The 20,466-nt window shown below is 44.7% G+C and overlaps 1 pseudogene; it reads left to right on the top strand.

Annotated features, from left to right (window-relative positions):
- Positions 1-300: 300 nt before the first annotated feature.
- On the top strand, positions 301-2,192 carry LOC135229209 (PC-esterase domain-containing protein 1B-like; annotated as a pseudogene).
- Positions 2,193-20,466: the final 18,274 nt, after the last annotated feature.

Here is a 20,466-nt window from a genome sequence, read left to right as displayed (position 1 = left end):
GCCTCTATGTGGACTCAAACTGTCAATCGTTCTGTTAGCAGTCATATGTTTAATGGTTTGGGCCACCCAGAAGATAGTGTCATAATTTAAGGAGTGAGCATGTTAAAATTAACAGATCTAATGGCTGGTGGAGCCACTGTGGAAAAGGGTCTGAGCATTTCCCAAAGCAACGATTGTTCTACCACCACACCAGCAGACAAGTGCAGCTCAGGGCTTTTACTGAGAGCTGGAGCTCTCTTTTTGCACAAGTCCACCTACAAAAGTGTAATAGGAGCCTAATCTGTAAGAGCCAGAAGTTGCATACTAAGCTTACCCTGCTTGAACCACACCAGAGGCCGTTTGTTAGTGCAAAAAGGTGGTGGACGGCAGGAGTTCTACACTGGACACCCCGGGGGGATCCCCAGAGAAGCAGAATGACTGCCCAGAAGGTGGTGCCCAGGAAGGGTAAAACGTCCACCTACGTTACATACCGTAGGGTTCCTTTGCTTCGATTCTCCAAAGGGCAATGCTGGATAAATGCAGAGGAGCTGTGTGGTGGCCAGGCCTCAGCTCAGGAGCACTGGGTGTGCAGATGGAAGTGTGAAGGGTGGACTGCTTGGGGATACCATCATGGCCAGTACCTTGTGGGTATGGATTCCCACACCCCGGTTGGAACACTGTGTTAGAAGGGGTCTCCAGACTTTACCCTGGGACAAAGACAGTGATCAGGTCATGGGATGTGTTCTTGTCATTTCTCAGGAGGGCTGGGGTACTCACAATGGGATTGGGAAGAGAGAGACAAAACGAAAACAAAAACGAAAGCACCGTGGAACTAAGATGAGTATGTTTTCCTGAGTATTCTCGCCTACACTGCCTGGAAATCCTGGGTGTGGATCCACCACCGACTGGGCCACGGCCCTGGAAGTGGCCTGGTTCTTCCAGTGGACAGACTTTCTCCCAGTGCCTGGAGCACAGGTGGTGGCTGAGGCGGAAACAGCCTACAACCATCCAGACCAACAGCATCAGTGTCAGCACCGCTGCCCTCCACCAAGGGGAGCCAAGCCAGGCACAGGGGGAGGGCCATGGGTTCAGAGGTCACACCGTGGGCCTAAGGATTGGCAGAACGCTTTCAGGGCCCCGGACGCTGCCCCCTTTCTCCTCCCCGTCCAGGCCCAGGCCAGTCCAGCGGCATTAAACAGCCCCCGTCTGCCCGCCCGGCCGCCCCACAACCGCCAGCCAGCCAGCCTGCCTGCCTTCTCTCCGTCTCTGGCAGCAGCCCCTCAGCCCTCGGTCCAGAGCTCTTTCGGGACCCGCCCTGAGGGAAGGCAGGAGCTAGGCCACCTTCACCCAGCCACCATGGTCCACGTGAGGGCGTCCGAAGTCCGGCAGCTGCGGCACAACAAGTTCGTGGTCGTCATGGGGGACTCGGTGCAGAGGGCCGTGTACAAGGACCTGGTGCTCCTGCTGCAGAAGGACTGCCTGCTCTCAAGCAGTCAGCTGAAGGCCAAGGGCGAGATGAGCTTCGAGCAGGACAGGCTGCTGCACGGCGGCAGGTGGGGCCGTATGCACAACGGGACCCACTACCGCGAAGTCCGCGAGTTCTGCTCCACACACCACCTTGTGCGCTTCTACTTCCTCACGCGCGCCTACTCCCGGTACGTGGAGAAAGTCCTGCTGGAGCTGCTGAGGGGCGAGCACGGCCCAGACGTGGTCATCATGAACTCCTGCCTCTGTGACCTGTCCAGGTATGGCCAGGATTCCATGTGGAGCTACAGGAGGAACCTGGAGACCCTGTTCTGGTGCCTTCGCTAGGTCCTGCCCGAGTCCTCTCTCGTGGTGTGGGACACTGCCATGCCAGTGGCTGAGACGGTCTCGGGGGGTTTCCTCCCGCCTGAGGGCATGCCCCCGACCTCGTGCCTGCGGGATGATGTGGTGGAGGCCAACTTCTACAGCGCCGCTGAGGCCAGCAGGCTCCGCTTCAACGTGCTGGACTTGAATTTCCACTTCCGGCACTCCGGCAGCACAGGCAGGCAGATGGCGTGCACTGGAACCAACACGCTCATCGAAGGCTCTCGCAGCTGCTGCTGGCCCACCTGGGCGACATCTCGGGCGTGGACCTGCCCTGCGACAACCCGGTGGGCAGGTGGATCTGGGAAGGCCCTGGGAGCCGTCTCAGAGGGCCCGCGGACGACAGACTGCTCCAGCACCACTGAGGTGAATCCAGTGAGGTAGGCCCCGCCTCGACGCCCGCCTAGACCCGCGTGCCCTATCGCTTAGTCGCGGAGACCCCCTATTTCCCTGCCCCAGGTTCCCAGGTGCTTCCGGCGGCACCGCCATGGCTCCAGTTTGCCCTGGAACCAATCCCTGCAGCGCCAGTCATGCTCTGGCGACCCCTCTGCACTGCACACTAGGTATGGCGAGGAAGCAAACCTGACAGCTGGCCGGCTGCCCCGCAACGCCGGAATACATACGGCCTCTGATTAGCACCAGCGCCGCGTGGTTCACCGGGCTTCTCCGCCTTACCCTCCAGGTACCCCCCGCAGAGCCACAGAGGTGCAGGGGGACGGACCGCAGCCACCAGTATGACCAGTGCCAAGACTTCGGTAACCACCCCCCCAGGTAGGTCGTCCTCTCCCCTTTGAACCCTTGCCTGGGGGATGGCCTAGGCATGCAGGTCTGGAACACCTCCAGCCACCCCTCCACCCCTCTCAGCAAGGACAAGCCTTACTCGCTGCGAGTTGGAGAAAGGAACAGATATCAGACGTGCACACTCACGGTTGTTTCCTCCTTGCCTTGATGCACAAACTAACTGCGAATTAAAAAAGTGCGTTCAGAAACACAGTGTCTGTCTCTGCGAAGGCCTTGTGGGGCTGCGCCCTGGCAGTGTGTCCATAATGGATCAGTGTAGCCTGTCACTCCCATTATGTTCTGGGTGCCTTTCGGGGCAAGGAGCAGGGCGCCCAGACGCCTCCTCGGGGGCTTCTGCTGCTTTCAGGGCCAAAGAGGCAATCAGGCGAAATCCATTCCTTCCAATTACCTGTAGTTTCTGTAGAAGAGTTATTTGTTCAGAAAAGCCCCGAGGTTGAGCTGCGCTTCACCACTTAGCAAGATCCAATGCTCAATTCAGCGACCTGAAATTAAGTGCCTCTCAGGCCTCTCAAGGCTGGTGTAAAAACAAGCCTCCCAGACCTTTTTCTATACTATTAAAGTGAATTAATTTATTTGCACACACTTGGGAGACTCTGAGAGCTTTTCCAGAGGTCGGGGGTTTCCTTGGCAGAGGAACCAGCTTCTCTTTCCTCATATGAGGAACAATGCGCCTTAAAGACAAACGGGGATGGAAGGTAGCCAGGGAGGAGATGGGAATCAGAGTGATCTCAAGCATGCTAAGAATGAATGAGCAAATCCAGGGCTGGTTACGGAAAAGGAGAAATGACACATTTTGGGCTTGAAATGATTTAAAGTATTGTTAAAGGAGGTGTCAAAAGTTTGGTGTAAGAACCCCTACAGTACGTCAAACTGACAGACATGTGGGGGAAGCCAAGCATGCGCATATGCTTATATACAGAGCCCTGGTGGGGCCCTGGGTAAGCATTGCGCTGCTAACGAAAAGGTGGGCGGTTCACATCCACCAGCCCCTCCTTGGAAAACCTATGGGGCGCTTCTACTCCGTCCTATAGGGCTGCTATGAGTTCAACCTAACTCAATGGCACCTAACAACGACAGACATAAACATACATACATAGATTTATATATATATATATATATATATACACACACACATATACAAAAAAGGAAAAAAAACCCACTGCTGTTGAGTCAATTCTAATTCATAGTGACTTGAGAGGATTTCCAAGGATGTAAATCTTTACAGAAGCAGACTGCTGCACCTTTCTCCCAAGGAGCTGCTGGTGCTTTCAAACTGCCGACCTTTCATTTAGCAGTTGAGTGCTTTAACCACAGTGCCACCAGGGCTTCTTATACATATACACACACATATATATATACACACGTACATAAAATATACATGCATACAAATGTATATCCTGTCGTGTCACGCAGGAACTCCACCTATGTCACCTAAAAAAACAGAAACAGTTGCCAGTTGACACTGACTCTTGGCAAACCCAGGGTAGAACTGCCCCACAGTGTTTTCTTGGCTGTAACCTTCTTGGAAGCAGAGTGCCGGGCCTTTCTTCCACAGCAGTGCTGTGTGGGCTTGAACCACAAACCTTTAGGTTGTGCCAGAAGGAAACTTTGAAACTTTAATCCAAACTTGCATAAAAAAAAATTCATGTAATTCTATTGTTATTGGAAAAAAAAATTGTTTAGAAACAAAGAATTGCATTGATAAAAGCATCTTGAGAATGTAGGGTCTATTCTGATCATTACAGTGAACAAGCAGCCCTCTCGGGTGGCCAGGGAGCCGGGGGCCACGATTGTATTTAAGTCTGTGTGAGAACTGTCTCTTTTTTCCTTTTACAGACATTTACTTTCCTCTTTTCTCAAAAAGTCTCCTAGATATGCCATTCCTAATGGCAACATTTTTATTTCACCTCTCAGGAACACAGCCTCTAACCGTGAAGCCCATCATAATGAAAAATCTCGCAAAACACGTCTGCAGCAGGTGATATGCTTTTCTTCATTTTGGCTGTAGAATTTTTCTATAGAAAATTGAATTTGCTCACTTAGAATTAAAATGACCCTGCAGATCATGTTTAATTTTTCCAGCATGAATAAACCCAGCCTCTGTCTTTTTCCTCTGTCTCTCTCTCTCCCTATCTATATGCACACACACACACACACACACACACACACACACACACTCCAGACTTACATATAAGTTTCCTCATTGGTCAGACATTTTCAAAGTCTTTGAATCTTGCTTTCCCTGTGTAGATGGCTCTAGCAGATTCTAAAGCAACCAGGCCTTCCTGCATTGCTAGCGGGAGTGTAAAATGCTACAGCCACTGTGCAGAACAGTTTTGGCTGTGCCTCAAAAAGTTAAACATATGATGACCCCAAGATCCAGCAAACCCAGTCCTAGGCATGCACCCAGAAAAAGCCAAAACAAGAATGCAAACAGAACCCTGTAAACCAATGTTCACTACAGAGCTTTTCATAACAGCCGAAAGACAGAACTGCCTAAGTGTTCATCAACAGATGAATGGATAATCAAAATGTAGTCTCCCCTGCCCTTGCTGGCCCTCTACTTCACCAAACATGATGTCCTTCTCCAACAATTGACCCCTCCTGATGACGTGTCCAGGCAAGCAAATTGGACAATGTTCTGTGTTGATCTATATGGTTTTTCACTGGTTCATTTTTGGAAGTAGATGGCCAGGCCTTTCTTCCTAGTCTGTCTTAGTCTGGAAGCTCTACCAAAATCTATCCACCATGGGTGGCCCTGCTGTTATTTGAAATACTAGTGGCATAGCTTCCAGCATTTCAGTAACACCCAAGCCACTACAGTAGGACAGACTGATAGATGGGTAGTAGACTATTCTGTACACACATCCTTCCTCAGACTATACTACCTATTCACGACCTTCAAGCATTTCCTTTGTTAGTCTCTCTGAGTGGTTTTGTTCTTCCCCTTGGCATGTTCTTGAGAACCTTCTGCTCTCTCGTCTAGACCCGTTACATGCTCCCCCTTCCAGGACACCTTTCTGACCGTCCCCAGGAGATTTAGCAGCATTGTAGATGGCACGCTTGTATTCCAGGTGGCATGCACTGTACATTTGGAAAGCCTAGCTCCCCTGCTAGACTTTTACCCCTTCCTGTTTATTTCTGTACAGTCTTCTAGTGCATCCCAGAATATGGTAGGCTCTGAGTCAAGGTTTGTAGAATGAAGAATTATTAATACAAATTAAATAGCAGACTGATGATAAATCATGCTGTTGAATGTCAGTAGTGAAAAGCTTACATAATTATTATGCTTGGTAACCTTGGTGGCGTAGTGGTTAAGAGCTGCAGCTGCTAACCAAAATGTTGGCAGTTTGAATCCTTAGGGTCGCTATGAGTGGAATTGACTGGACTGCAACAGGTTTGGTTTCTTTTTGGTTAGCAGTGAAGGACCTCTGGAGGCATAACAGTTAAGCACTCGGCTGCTAACAAAAAGGTTGGCAGTTCAAACTCACCATGTGGCTACAAGGGAGAAAGGCCTAGCTATCTGCTCCTGTGAAGACAATTGTTATTCAGTGCCGTCGAAGCACTTCGGACTCATAGCGACCCTATGTGCAACAGAAAGAAACACTGCCAGTCCTGCGCCATCCTCACAAACGTTGTTATGCTTGAGTCCATTGTTGTAGCCACTGTGTTAATCCATCTTGTTGAGGACTTTCCTCTCTTTCACTTACCCTCTACCTTACAAAACACGTCCTTCTCCAGGCACTGGCCCCTCCTGATAATATCTCCAAAGGAAAGATGACAACCTAGGAGACCCAATAGGGCAGTTGTATTCTCTCACATGGGGTTCCTGTGAGTTGGAATCAACTCCAAAACACCCAATAACAACAGCTTAGCAGTGAACCAAAAGTTGAGCACTTTTCTTTGGGGCTAAAGGATCCTGTTGAGAACAAAAGCAGAAAAAGACAATGAAATTTGAATATTGATGGGGCATTAACTGGCTGAGCCTAAGCAGGCAGAAGAGGACTGGCTGAGAGAAGCACAAGGCAACCCCAGGGGGGAGTAAAAATCAACCCTCCAGTCTGTAGAGGTAGAGCTAATTTTCTGTAAGTGATACTGTGAGTTGCAATATCAACGGTAAGCACAAAGAGCTTCCACTAGAGTCTTGGACCTTTGAGGATGGGGGAGATTTATGACGTGCTCTATTTTTTTTTTTTTTTTTCTAAGGTGAAGGCTCTGTGGGTAAATTAGGTCTGGAAATTGTCCTCGGATGTCACCCTGGCTGGTTTTGAGTTGGGTCTTTGACAAAAGTAGTACTTTATCCAGAAGAGTTGCTTACAAGGGCAATAAAAACCATTTGAAATAACTCCAGGTCAGTTCTCTAAATTGGCCTTTCGTAACCTTCCTACCAGCTTAAAGTTCCAGGAGGAAATGTTGACATTTCCAGCATTGAACTAAGAGAATCTCAGCTCCCTCAATAGTTTACCAATTAATTTGTTACTTCAAGGGCTTCATAGGAGTCTCTGAGTGGTGCAAATGTTTACATTCTTGACTAGTGGCCGAAAAGTTGGTGGTTCAAATCAACCCAGAGGTGCCTTGGAAGAAAGACCTGGCAATCTGCCTCTAAAAGTTCACAGCCATTGAAAACCCTTTGGAGGCCAGTTCTTCACCATGATTCGGAATGATCTGAGGGCAACTAACAACAAGAAGGGCTTCATAAACTGTGCAAGCTGGGTATTATCATTATTGTTGTCATAACAAATTACCACCCACTTAATGGCTCCAAGTGGAGTCCCTGAGTGGAGCAAATGGTTAAGCATTCAGCTGGTAACACAAAGGTGGGAAATTCAAGCCTACTCAGAGGTGCCATGAAATAATGGCTTGGTGATCTACTTCTGAAAAACCAGCCACTGAAAACTCTATGGAGCACAGTTCTACTCTGATACACATGGGGAGCCATGAGTCAGAATCCACTGGAAAGCAAAAAGTTTTGATATTTTTTTTGATTCCTAATATCTATGGAGTCCCTGGATGGTTTAAACAGCTAAGGAAGTTGGATGCTAAATCAAAGGCTGGAGATTTGAGTCCACCCAGAGGAACCTAGAAAAAAGGACTGGTAATCTACTTCTGAAAAATCAGCCACTGAAAACCCTACAGAGCCCAGTTCTACTCTGACACACATGGGGTCACCATGAGTCAGGCTCGACTCCAGGGCAACTGGTTTGGTTTTTGTTTTTAGAGGTTACCTTAGTTATCTAGTGCTGCTATGAGAGAAATGCTACAAGAAGATGGTTTTAACAAAGGGAAGTTTATTCTCTCACAGTCTAGTAAGGGATAAGTTCAAATTCAGGACATTAGCTCCAGGGGAAGGTTTTCTCTCTCTGTAGGCTCTGGTGGAAGGTACTTCTCATCAATCTTCTCCTGGTCTTGGAGCTTCTTATCACAGTAACCCCGGGTCCAGAGGATGCACTCTACTACCAGCTTTGCTTTCTTGGTGGTATGACTCTCTGCTCAATTCTCTCTTTTATATCTCAAAGGAGATCGACTCAAGAAACAACCTCATCTTATAGATTGAGTCCAGCCTCACTATAGTAACTGCCTCTAATCCTGCCTCATTAATATCATAGAGGTAAGATTTACAACACATTGGAGAATCACATCAGATGACAAAATGATGGACAATCGCATAATACAGGGAACCATGGTGTAGCCACGTTGACACATATTTTGGGGGAGCATCACAATCAACATCCATGGAAGCAGCAGTCCAGAAATCAAACGATCAAATGATGCACTGCATTGGGCAAATCTGCTGCAAAAGATCTCTTTAAAGTGCTAAAAAGCAAAGACATCAATCTGAGGGCTAAGGTGTACCTGACCCAAGCCATGGTATTTCAATATATTATCTTACATAACCATCATAAGTACATACTCCATTGTTTGCATTTTGTTGGTAATGTTTTCACATTCTTTTTTGGAATCCCTTTTTTTTGTGTCTGGTCTTCAGCAATGCTTTCTAAGGCATCTAGAATCTTAGCGTAGGATTTCAGACTTGCACTTGTTGCTACAATATGTGCATTCCAACAAGTATTAGAAAGACGTTTTAATACTCAGCCATTGTCTAAATATGTTTTAAAAACTGTCCATTGGTAAGTAGAGGAGGCAAAAAATATGTAGAGTAACTGAACAGTAGAAAAAACTCAACTATATCTGGACAACAATCTACTGAGCTATGTCCTACAAGATTAAGTGAATGAATAGAATGTGGCTAGAAAATGGCATATTCATTACGTTCTAAAACTTTCTGTTGCATATCTTTATAATACCCTGACATACTGGCAGAATTGTCATAGGACTGGCCTCTGCACTTAGAAAAACTGATTTTGTAAACTTTGCATACATAGTGAAGTACTTGATTTGCCACTCCTTCACTGGTATGAATTTTTAAGCTAGTAATTGTAACAAATCACTCAATAGGTTTTTCCATCTCTTGTAGATATGTATCTTAAAACAATACTTAGCTGCTCTATATGAGAAAGATCATGAGTGGAATCTACTGATAAACTGAAGGATTGAGCTATACTTATTTTGCTGAAAATAGTTGATCAAACTTTATCACTTTTTACATTTATTAATTTCTCACACATTTTTGTAGACATACGATGGGTTGCTTTCCTGTGTTATTATATTTTGAGATCTGACCTACTAAAAGTGCATCAAACTGAACAACAAGTTCAAGTAAACCCCCAAAATTTCCATTTTGTGGTAACCCAAACACTTCATTTCTTCTTCAAAACGGTAGTCCGAATTCAGCGATTGTTAGAATGACAACAATAATGCATTGCAAAATGAGTTTCCAGTATTGACAATCTTCGTTAATTTATGTTTCTAGTCCATGAGTTAAGCCAAAGCCATGTCTTCAGTTTAAATACGACAACATACAACTTCTGTGCATTGAACTGTTTTCATGTTTATCGATCATATTTGAGTTGTGCCAGTTGCTAAATCCACTCTTAGCAAATCAGGAATTAAATGATTTAGGACTGAATAGTTTGCAAACAAAACAATATGCAGAACCCACTGATGGAGAAGACGGTAGCCACTCCCTCTCATAATTTCTACTACTAGCTTTGCACCCTAGAAATATCTTCTGGCTACAGATATTTGTTTACCACCCAGAAAATTTTGGCATGAATTTTCAAATGGACCACTGTGATGCTGACAATCACTTGGCCTTCTTTCATTCTGATAATTTACATCATTACAAGAAAAGTTATTCCCCAAAGTAGGATCTGTGTTTCTGTTATTTTCGTGGTCTGCAGATGCAACAATTTCAGATGCTAAGATCGTTTCACTTTCTACACCATTATTAATTTTTTACTACCTCAAGGAATGCATGCAGAATTTGGAACAAATTCTGTTACAGTTGTATTGCTATTTGTAATTTCAGAACCATTGGTGCAAGTACAATGATCTGCACCCACTAAACTCAAGTGTTCAAGGAAAGAACTCTCTTCTCCTTCATTATGTTTTAAAAAGGGAGTTAATTCTGGAATTGTCTTTAGGGATTCACAAATTATTTTCTTTTCATCTTCTCAGGTTTTCATTTTTTGCACTCTAGTTAGATGTTGCCATTTCATTTTACATGGTATATCCATATTATGGCATTTAAAAAAAATTTCTGTTCTGCCACTATTGTTGTTAGGTGCTTTCGAGTAGGTTCTGACTCACAGGAACCCTAAGTACAACAGAACGAAACACTGCCCAGTCCTGTGCCGTCCTCACAATAATTGTATACTTGAGCCCATTGTTACAGCCACTGTGTCAGTCCACGCTGTTGAGGGCCTTCCACTTTTTTGCTGACCCTCTACTTTACCAAGCAAGATATGCTTCTCCAGGGAGTGATCCCTCCTGATAACATGTCCATAGCCAATACATTTAAATAATGGAAAATAAGGAAAATTTATGAAACCAGTAAAATTTATAAAATAAAATTTACATTCGAATTTGAAAGTTAACACAAAATTTTATGTTTGAAAATGAGTAAGTAAAAAAAGAAATTTTATTTGGACCATGTAATTTCTTCTTCAGTTGTGAGGTAATTAAAAGGAATAGTGTTTACAATGTAGTGAGAAATAATTTTATTAGTTTATCCTATGATGTTTGTCGCCAGGCCCTTCATAGAACACCACGGGTTTCATTTTGAAATACTTAAAAATTTGTGCACTCTCTTTCTGGTCTTTGATGCCATGTCTTCAAAGTTAATTGGACTATTGCCAATATCCGTCAGCAGTGAGAGCAATCTCAAAGACCTTGACACAAATTCAAGGGTATACTCAATCTTACGACACGTTTTGGCTCGCTTTGCACAGGACCAGACGAGCCACGTCGTGAGTCACGGTGAATGTGAGGCTATTTATACCTGACTGATCTGAAATGAAAAGGAAAATATAATTACTATCGTATGCAAGATTTATAAAATGTGTATTTTTTTCTTTGCAAAATTCTTCAACACCCATAATGGATATAGCAATAGCAGCATCTCTCAACTGGAAAGTTTGTTTTGCAAAGTCATAACGATATCAGTTTCTTAAAATAAAGACAGAATATGGGTTTTTGTGTGAGAAACTGATTTGATTTGTAAACTTTCACTCAAAGCACATAAAAATTATTAAAAAAAAAAAGGTAGAAATAGAACTACCATACGATCCAGCAATCCCACTCCTTGGAATATATCCTAGAGAAATAAGGGCCTTTAAATGAACAGATATATGCAAACCCGTGATTATTGCAGCACTGTTCACAATAGCAAAAACATGGAAGCAACTGAGTTGCGCATCAACAGGTGAATGGATAAATAAATTATGGAACATTCACACAATGGAATACTATGCATTGATAAAGAACAGCAAGGAATCTGTGAAACATTTCATCACATGGAGGAAACTGGAAGGCATTATGCTGAGTGAAATTAGTCAGTTGCAAAAGGACAAATATTGTATAAGACCACTATTATAATAACTTGAGAAACTGTTTGAGCCGAGAAGAAAACATTCTTTTGTTGTTACGAGAAGGGGGAGGGAAAGAGGGTGGGAGAGGGGCATTCACTAACTAGATAGTAGATAGGAACTACTTTAGGTGAAGGGAAAGACAGCACACAATACAGGCGAGGGCAGCACAACTGGACGAAACCAAAAGCAAAGAAGCCTGAATAAACTGAATGCGTCGAAGGCCAGTGTAGCAGGGGCAGGAGTCTGGGGACCATGGTTTCAGGGGACATCTAAGTCAATTGGCATAATAAAACCTATTAAGAAAACATTCTGCATCCCACTTTGAAGGGTGGCATCTGGGGTCTTAAACGCTAGTGAGCAGCCATCTAAGATGCATCAATTGGTCTCAACCCACCTGGATCAAAGGGGAATGAAGAACACCAAGGACACAAAGTAATTACAAGCCCAAGAGACAGAAAGGGTCACGTGAACCAGAGACTACATCATCCTGAGACCAGAACTAGATAGTGCCTGGCTACAACCGATGACTGCACTGACAGGGAACACAACAGGGAACCCCTGAGGGAGCAGGAAAGCAGTGGGATGCAGACCCCAAATTCTTATAAGACCAGACTTAATGATATGGTTGAGACTAGAAGATCCCCGGTGGTCATGGCCCCCAGGCCTTCTGTTGGCCCAGGACAGGCACCATTCCTGAAGCCAACTCTTCAGACATGGATTGTACTGGACAACGGGTTGGAGAGGGATGCTGGTGATGAGTGAGCTTCTTGGATCAGGTGGATACTTGAGACTATGTTAGCATCTCCTACCTGGAAGGGAGATGAGAGGGTGGAGGGGGTTAGAAGCTAGTGAAATGGACATGCAACGAGACAGTGGAGGGAGAGAGTGGGCTATCTCATTAGGGAGAGTAATATGAAGTGTGTAGCAAGGTGTATATGGGTTTTTGTGTGAGAGACTGACTTGATTTGTAAACTTTCCCTTAAAGCACAATAGAAATTATAAAAAAAGGAAAGTCCAGGGGAGCATCTACCACGGCCTCCACCAGATTGAGTCCAGTAAAGCTAGATGGACCCGGCAACCACCACTGACTGCTCTGACGGGGATCACAGTACAGGGGTCCAGGCAGAAATGAAGAAAAATGTAGAACAAAATTCTAATTTGAAAAAAAATCACCAGACTTGCTGGCCTGACAGACTGGAGAAACCCTGAGAGTATGGCTCTCAGACACCCTTTTGGCTCAATAATGAAGTCACTCCTAAGGCTCACCCTTCAGCCAAACATTACACAGAGCCATAAAACAAAATGAGACTGAAGAGGAGCACCAGCCCTGGGGCAGGAAATGGAAGTCAGGAGGGGACAGGAAAGCTGGTAATAGGGAACCCAAGGTTGAGAAGGGAGAATGTTGACAAGTCATGGGCGTGTTAACCAATGTCATAAAAGAATATGTGCGCTAAATGTTTAAGGAGAAGCTAGTTTGTTCTGTAAGGCTTCATCTGAAGTTTGATAAAAAGAAAATCGCAGCCTTGGAAACACTATGGGGCAGTTCTACCCTGTCCTACACGGTAGCTATGAGTCAGAAAGGACTAGATGGCTGTGGGTTTGGTTTTTTTGTTTGTTTGTTTCTGGCATCTTTCTGGGAAAAAATGTGGGCAGGTAGTGGGGGCAGCCAATGGGAGAGTGAAGCAAGAAAAACAAGGAAGCAAACGCTTCCCATTACAAAAAAGAAAAAGGTTTTGGCCCTTCAATAATCCCGTTGTTCCATTATAACACTAGGTAACAGTTCAGATTTTAATTATGTGCTTGCTTTCCCAAAGGGGACGTAGTTGTTATCTATAATTACACAAGGTTTATCTTTTATCAGAGGAGGCTGAGTGGTACAAATGATTTGCCATCAGCTGCTAACTTAAAGGAAACTTGGTGGCTCAGTGGGTAAGTGCTACAGCTTCTAACCAAAAGGTTGGTAATTCGAATCCACCAGGCACTCCTTGGAAACTCTATGGGGCAGTTCTACTCTGTCCTATAGGGTTACGATGAGTCAGAATCGACTCAATGGCAACAGGTTTGATTTTTTATTTTTTGGCTAACTTAAAGAGTGGCTATTTGAACTCACCCACAGGTTCTGTGGAAGAAAGGCCTGTGATCTACTTTGGTAAATATTACAGCCAAGAGAAGGCTGTGGAGTAGTTCTACTCTGTAATATATAGGGTCTCCATGAGTCGGGGGATGACTCGACGGCAGCCCACAATGACATCTACATATCTTTTATCTTCGTTCCTTGAATGCTCCTGTTGTTGCTAGCTGCCGTCGAGTTGGCCCCCAACTCACAGGGATCCCAAACACGGCAAAACAAAGCGCTGGCTGGTCCTGTACCAGCCCCATGATGGGTTGCAAATGGAGCTATTGTGATCCACAGGGTTTTCACTGGCTGATTTTTGCATGCAGATTGCCAGGCCTTTCTTCCTAGTCCATCTGGTCTGGAAGCTCCTCAGAAAACTATTCAGCATGACAGCAACACTCAAGCCTCCACTGACAGTCAGGTGGTGTCAGCCTTCCTTGGACACGCAAAGCAAAAGTCAGAACTTGATTTTTGTTAAGTTCTTGTTTTCGATGACAAGGGCAATCAGTGGGGGTCTTTCACAAATAAAAGGATGTGACTGTGATACGGCTCCGAATATCATGCGGCTAGAAACCCTGGTGGCATGGTGGTTAAGTGCTACGGCTGCTAACCATAGGGTCCACAGTTCTAGCCTCCTGGATTATGACAGCATAAATTTCTCTTCATTAGAGACATTCACTTGTGGTATTTCTGTTGTAGCAGCACCAGATAACTGAGATAGCTGCTAACCAGAAGATTGGTGGTTCAAGTCTACCCAAAGGCACCTAGGAAGAAAGTCTAGTCAATCTACGTCTGAAAGATCAGCTATTGAAAACCATATGGAATGTGGTTCTACTCTGAAACACATGGGGTCACAATGAGTTGGAAATGACTTCGCAGCAACTAGCCCACACACACATACACACACATACACACACATACACACACACACCTGTGGGCATCAATTCCAACTTGTAGACCCTATAGGACAGAGTAGAACTGTGTCATAGGGTTTCCAAGTAGCTGCTGATGGATTTGAAGGACCGACCTTTTGGTTAGCAGCCGAGTTCTTAACCACTGGGCCAGTACTTCACAAATTTAGTCTTCTCTGTGTATGCTATGCCTCCCGTTCAGACATAACATAGTATTCAGACTGAGCACTCTCTGTCCCAGCTTCTAGTCTTGGCTTACTTGTTCTTCTTCTGACGGCATTTCATTCATTGTTCACTGACTTCATGAAACAATGTTTTTCACTGGCCAAATCTTATCATAGCTCTAATGGGCCAGGATACAGGCTTCTCCTGATTCACACAGCTGCAGGGCCTGGCAAACCCAAGGTCGAAAGGCCAGAGAGCAGGGCTCTGGATCACAGGCTGCAGAGGGTGATGAATGCCAAGATCAGCTGGCAAGACAGCAGGTAAGTTGCTAGCTCAAGTCACAAGAGCCAGAGATCAGACCAACAGGAGGCAGCTGAGGGATTCAGAGTGAGCGAAAACTTTGAGCCTTGCCAGGAAGTCTACCTAGACTGGATGCAGGCCACATTCCCAAGGAAACTCCCTTTCCACTAATCAGCTGCTCACCGCAGATCCCACCATGGAGGTGATCATGTTATATCGAATCTCATCATGGAGGTGATCACATCATCGTACGACTGCCCAACTACGTCATAACTGCCAAACCACTGAAAGTCATGGCCCAGCTAAGGTGACACACAACTTTAACCATCACACTAATAGAGTTGGTAATTACCATCTCTAAAACACTTTTCTGTACTACTTACCCTCATACAGCATCCTTGAATACGCGAACCACCGATAGTTCAATTAAAAATTGATCTACTAAATGACAGAAATTCTTAGATTATCTTTGATATCAAAGCTCATCATGGAGGTGATGACATCATCACTGTTGTTGTTCTGTTATTAGGTGTGGTCGAGTCAGTTCCAACTCACAGCAGCCCTATGCACAACAGAACCAAACACACTGCCTGGTCCTGCACCATCATTACAATTGTTATTATACTTGAGCCCATTGTTGCAGCCACTGTGTCAATCTACCTCATTGAGGGTCTTCCTCTTTTTTACTGACCCTGTACTTTGCCAAGCGTGATGTCCTTCTTCAGGGATTGATCCCTCCTGATAACAAGTCCAAAGTATGTAAGACGCAGTCTCGCCATCCTTGCTTCTAAGGCGCATTCTGGTTGTACTTCTTACAAGACAGATTTGTTTGTTCTATTGGCAGTCCATGGTATATCCAATATTCTTCTCCAACACCACAGTTCATAGGCTTCAATTCTTCTTTGGTCTTCCTTATTGATTGTCCGGCTTTCACATGCATATGAAATGATCGAAAATACCATGGCTTAGGTCAAACCCACCTTAGTCTTCAAGGTGACATCTTTGCTTTTCAACACTTTAAAGAGGTCTTTTGCTGCAGATTTCCCCAATGCAATGTGTCTTTTGATTTCCTGAGTGTTGTTTCCATGGGTGCTGATTGTGGATCCAAGTAAAATGAAATCCTTGACAACTTCAATCTTTTCTCCGTTTATCATGATGTTGCTTCCTGGTCCACTTGTGAGGATTTTTGTTTTCTTTATGTTGAGGTGCAATGCATACTGAAGGCTGTGGTCTTTGATCTTCATTAGTAAGTGCTTCAAGTCCTCTTCACTTTTAGCAAGGAAGGTTGTATCATCTGCATATCACAGGTTATAAATGAGTCTTCCTCCAAACCTGATGCCCCGATCTTCTTCATATAGTCCAGCTTCTCGTATTATTTTCTCAGCATACAGATTAAATAGGTATGGTGAAAGAATGCAACCCTGGCACACACCTTTCCTGACTTTAAAATACTCAGTATCCCCTTGTTCTGTCCGAACAACTGCCTCTTCATCTATGTACAGGTTCCTCATGAGCACAATTAAGTGTTCTGGAATTTCAATTCTTCGCAATGTTATCCATAATTTGTTCTGATTCTCACAGTCGGATGCCTTTGAATAGTCAATGAAACACAGGGAAACATCCTTGTGGTATTCTCTTCTTTCACCCACGACCCGTCTGACAACAGCAGTGATATCCCTGGTTCCACATCCTCTTCTGAATCTGGCCTGAAATTTGGGTAGTAACCTGTCGATATACTGCTGCAGCCACTTTTGAATGATCTTCAGCAAAATTTGTTTGCATGTGATATTAATGATATTGTTCCATAATTTCCACATTTGGTTGGATCATTTTTCTTGGGAATAGGCATAAATATGGATCTCTTCCAGTCAGTTGGCCAGGAAGCTGTCTTCCATATTTCTTGGCATAGACAAGTGAGCACTTCCAGTGCTGCATCTGTTTGTTGAAACGTTTCAATTGATATTCCATCAATTCCTAGTGCCTTCTTTTTTGCCAATGCCTTCAGAGCACTTGGACTTCTTCCTTCAGTACCATTGGTTCCTGATCATATGCTACCTTTTGAAATCATTGAACATCGACTAATTCTTTTTGGTATAATGACTCTATGTATTTCATCCATGTTCTTTTGATGCTTCCTGCGTCATTTAACATTTTCCCCATAGAATCCTTCACTATTGCAACTCGAGGTTTGAATTTTTTCTTCAGTTCTTTCAGCTTGAGAAACGCCGAGTGTGTTCTTCCCTTTTGGTTTTCCATCTCCAGCTCTTCGCACGTCATTACAATATTTTACTTTGTCTTTTCAAGAGACCCTTTGAAATCGTCTGTTCAGTTCTTTTACTTAATCAATTCTTCCTTTTGCTTTAGCCGATGTTGGAGAGCAAGTTTCATAGTCTCCTCTGACATCCGTCTTGGTCTTTTCTTTCTTTCCTGTCTTTTCAATGACCTCTTGCTTTCTTCATGTCTGATGTCCTTGATGTCATTCCAAACTCATCTGGTCTTCAGTCACTAGTGTTCAGTGAGTCAAATCTATTCTTCAGATAAACTCTAAATTCAGGTGGGATGTGTTCAAGGTCATATTTTGACTCTCGTGTACTTGCTCTGATTTTCTTCAGTTTCAGCTTGAACTTGCACATGAGCAATTGATGGTCTGTTCCATAGTTGGCCCCTGGCCTTGTTCTGACTGACGATATTGAGCTTTTTCATCGCCTCTTTCCACAGATGTAGTCAATTTTATTTGTGTGCATTCCATCTGGCAAGGCCCATGTGTATAAAGAAGGTATTTGCAATCAAGACGTAATTGGTCTTGCAAATTCTAACCCCTATGCTTATAAATGAAATCCCATCTAGGGATAGGGTTTTCTTTGTTATGTGAATAAGGTCATATCAGTGTAGGGTGTGTCTTAAACGAATCACTTCTGAGACATAAAAAGAGCAGATGTGGTACACAAACAAGCACAGATGAGGAAAGACAGATGTCATGTGGAGATCCCCAAGGAACCAGGTATAGAAGCTGAAAGAGACAAGGACCTTCCCCAGCACCAGCAGAGAGACAGCCTTCTCCTAGAGGCAGTGCCCTGAATTCAGGCTTCTAGCCTCCCCAACTGTGAGAACACAAATTTCTGTTTGTTAAAGCCTCCCACTTGTGGTATTTTTGTTACAACAGCACACGGAGACTAAGACAAGGGTGAACAGGGAAATAATCCAGCTGCTACAACAATGCGGGGCGAAGCTGTCGTAGACATAAGGGCAGGGAGCATCTGTGGAAGCTTGCAAAGGACGTGCACGCTGGACACAGGCAAGGGAGAAACATCCACACAAGCTCAGGGTGAATGTCAGTTATATGAAGGAAAAAGGGGAGAAGGAGAGCTGTCTCAGGGAGAAGGTGAGAATGTTTGTGTGCTGGGGAACCTCACATGCAAACCCTGAGAAGCAGGATCTTAGGGTGCAAGGGGAAGCCCTGGTGGCACAGTGGTTAAGCTGCCAACCAAAAGGTCAGTGGTTCAAATCCACCAGCCACTCCTTGGAAACCCCATGGGGAAGTTCTACTCTGTCCTACAGGGTCACTATGAGTCAGAATCGACTCAGAATGGGTTTTTTTTTATGGCTGAAAACATGATGTTGAGGGAAGTGAGATGAGCCCCAAGGAGGACAAGCTCGTTACAGCCAGACAAGGGGTAGTGGATGGGGAACACCAACAGATGTGTCTAAGGGTGTAAACTTTGACTCCTGGAAAAGCAGCTAGAAATACAGCTGTCCAGAAGTAGTCACTGCATGCTTCTCTGGGCGAGAGGTGGGAGTGTCTCAGAGTCCCTGAGTTCCTACTGAGATTGTGATGTCGCTAACTGAGCTGAGTAAGCTGTCTTGATGCTCTCCGTGTATCTAGCTGAACATTAGGTGAAAGCTTCATTAGGTGGCGATAATATGATTTTGTTGTTTTTGTTGTTAGTTGCTGCTGAGCTGCCTCCGACTCATGGTGACCCCACATATGACAGAATGAAATGCTGCCCATTCCTGTGCCACCTTCATCATCACTGGTATGTTGGAGTCCAACGTGAAGGCTACTGTGTTACCCCATCTCATGGAGGGGCTCCCTCTTTTTGGCTGACCCTGTACTTTACGAACCAGGATGTTCTTTTCCAGTGACTGGACTTTCCTGATGACGTGTCCAAAGTAAGTGAGCCAAAGTCTCTCCATTTCACTTCCAAGGAGCAGGCTGGTTGGATTTCTTTCTAAGACTGATTTGTTCGTTCATATGGCAGTCCACGGTATGTTCAATATTCTTCATCAACATGACACACAAATGCACCGATTCTTCTTCTGACTTTTTTTTTCATTGCCCAGTGTTCGCACACATATGAGGCCATTGAAAAGACCATGGCTTGGGTCAGGCACACCTTAGTCATCAAAGTGACATCTTTGCTTTTTTAAAACTTTAAGACTAGGCAAAACAAATCAGCAGCCCTTACCAGACCCAAGCTTTAGGCCACACTGAACCTCATTTCTGCAATAAGGAGGCCAGGAGACAAACCAAGAAACCTGTTGCTGTCAAGATGATTCCCATAACAACCCTGTAGGACAGAGTAGAACTGCCGCATAGAGGTTCCAAGACTGTAATAGTTACAGAAGTGGACTGCCACATCTTTCTCCTGCTCAGTGGCTGGTGGTTTCAAACAGCCGAACTTTTAGTTAGCAGCCAAGCATTTAACCACTGTGCCACCAGAGCTCCCTCCAAGTGAAGGGCAGCAAGTTATAATTGTTAACAATGAGAAGGCAGTTACCATGTGCCAGGACTGGTTTGTGTTAGTCAGGCTAGGACAGAGATGGTGCAGTAACAAACAAGCCATCACAACTCAGAGGGGTAGCATGTTGTTATGGATAGAATATGTGTCAACTTGTCTAGGCCGTGATTCCCCAGTATTGTGTGGTTGTCTACCATTTTCTCATCTAATGTGATTTTCCTATGTGTTGTAAATACAACCTCCATGATGTTAATGAGGTGGGGTAGGTGGCAATTATGTTAATGAGGCGGGACTCAATTGCAAGGTTGGATTGTGTCTTGAGACAATCTCTTTTGAGATATAAAAGAGAGAAGTTAGCAGAGAGACATGTAGACCGCATACCACCAAGAAACAAGAGCATGGAGAATAGCACGTCCTTTGGGCCCAGCGTCCCAGTGCTGAGAAGCTCCTAGAGCTGAGGAAGATTGATGACAAAGACCTTTCCCCAGAGCTAACAGAGAGAGAAAGCCTTCCCTTGAAGCTGGTGCCCTGAATTTGGACTTGTAGCCTCTTAGACTGTTAGAAAATAAACTTCTGTTCATTGAAGCCACCTGCTTTTTACAGCGGCACTAAGTGAC

This window comes from Loxodonta africana, unplaced genomic scaffold, assembly GCF_030014295.1.
Source record: "Loxodonta africana isolate mLoxAfr1 unplaced genomic scaffold, mLoxAfr1.hap2 scaffold_156, whole genome shotgun sequence".
Taxonomy (NCBI): Eukaryota; Metazoa; Chordata; class Mammalia; order Proboscidea; family Elephantidae; genus Loxodonta; species Loxodonta africana.
Note: the sequence above shows the minus strand (reverse complement) of the source record. Positions and strands in the feature narration are given on the sequence as shown.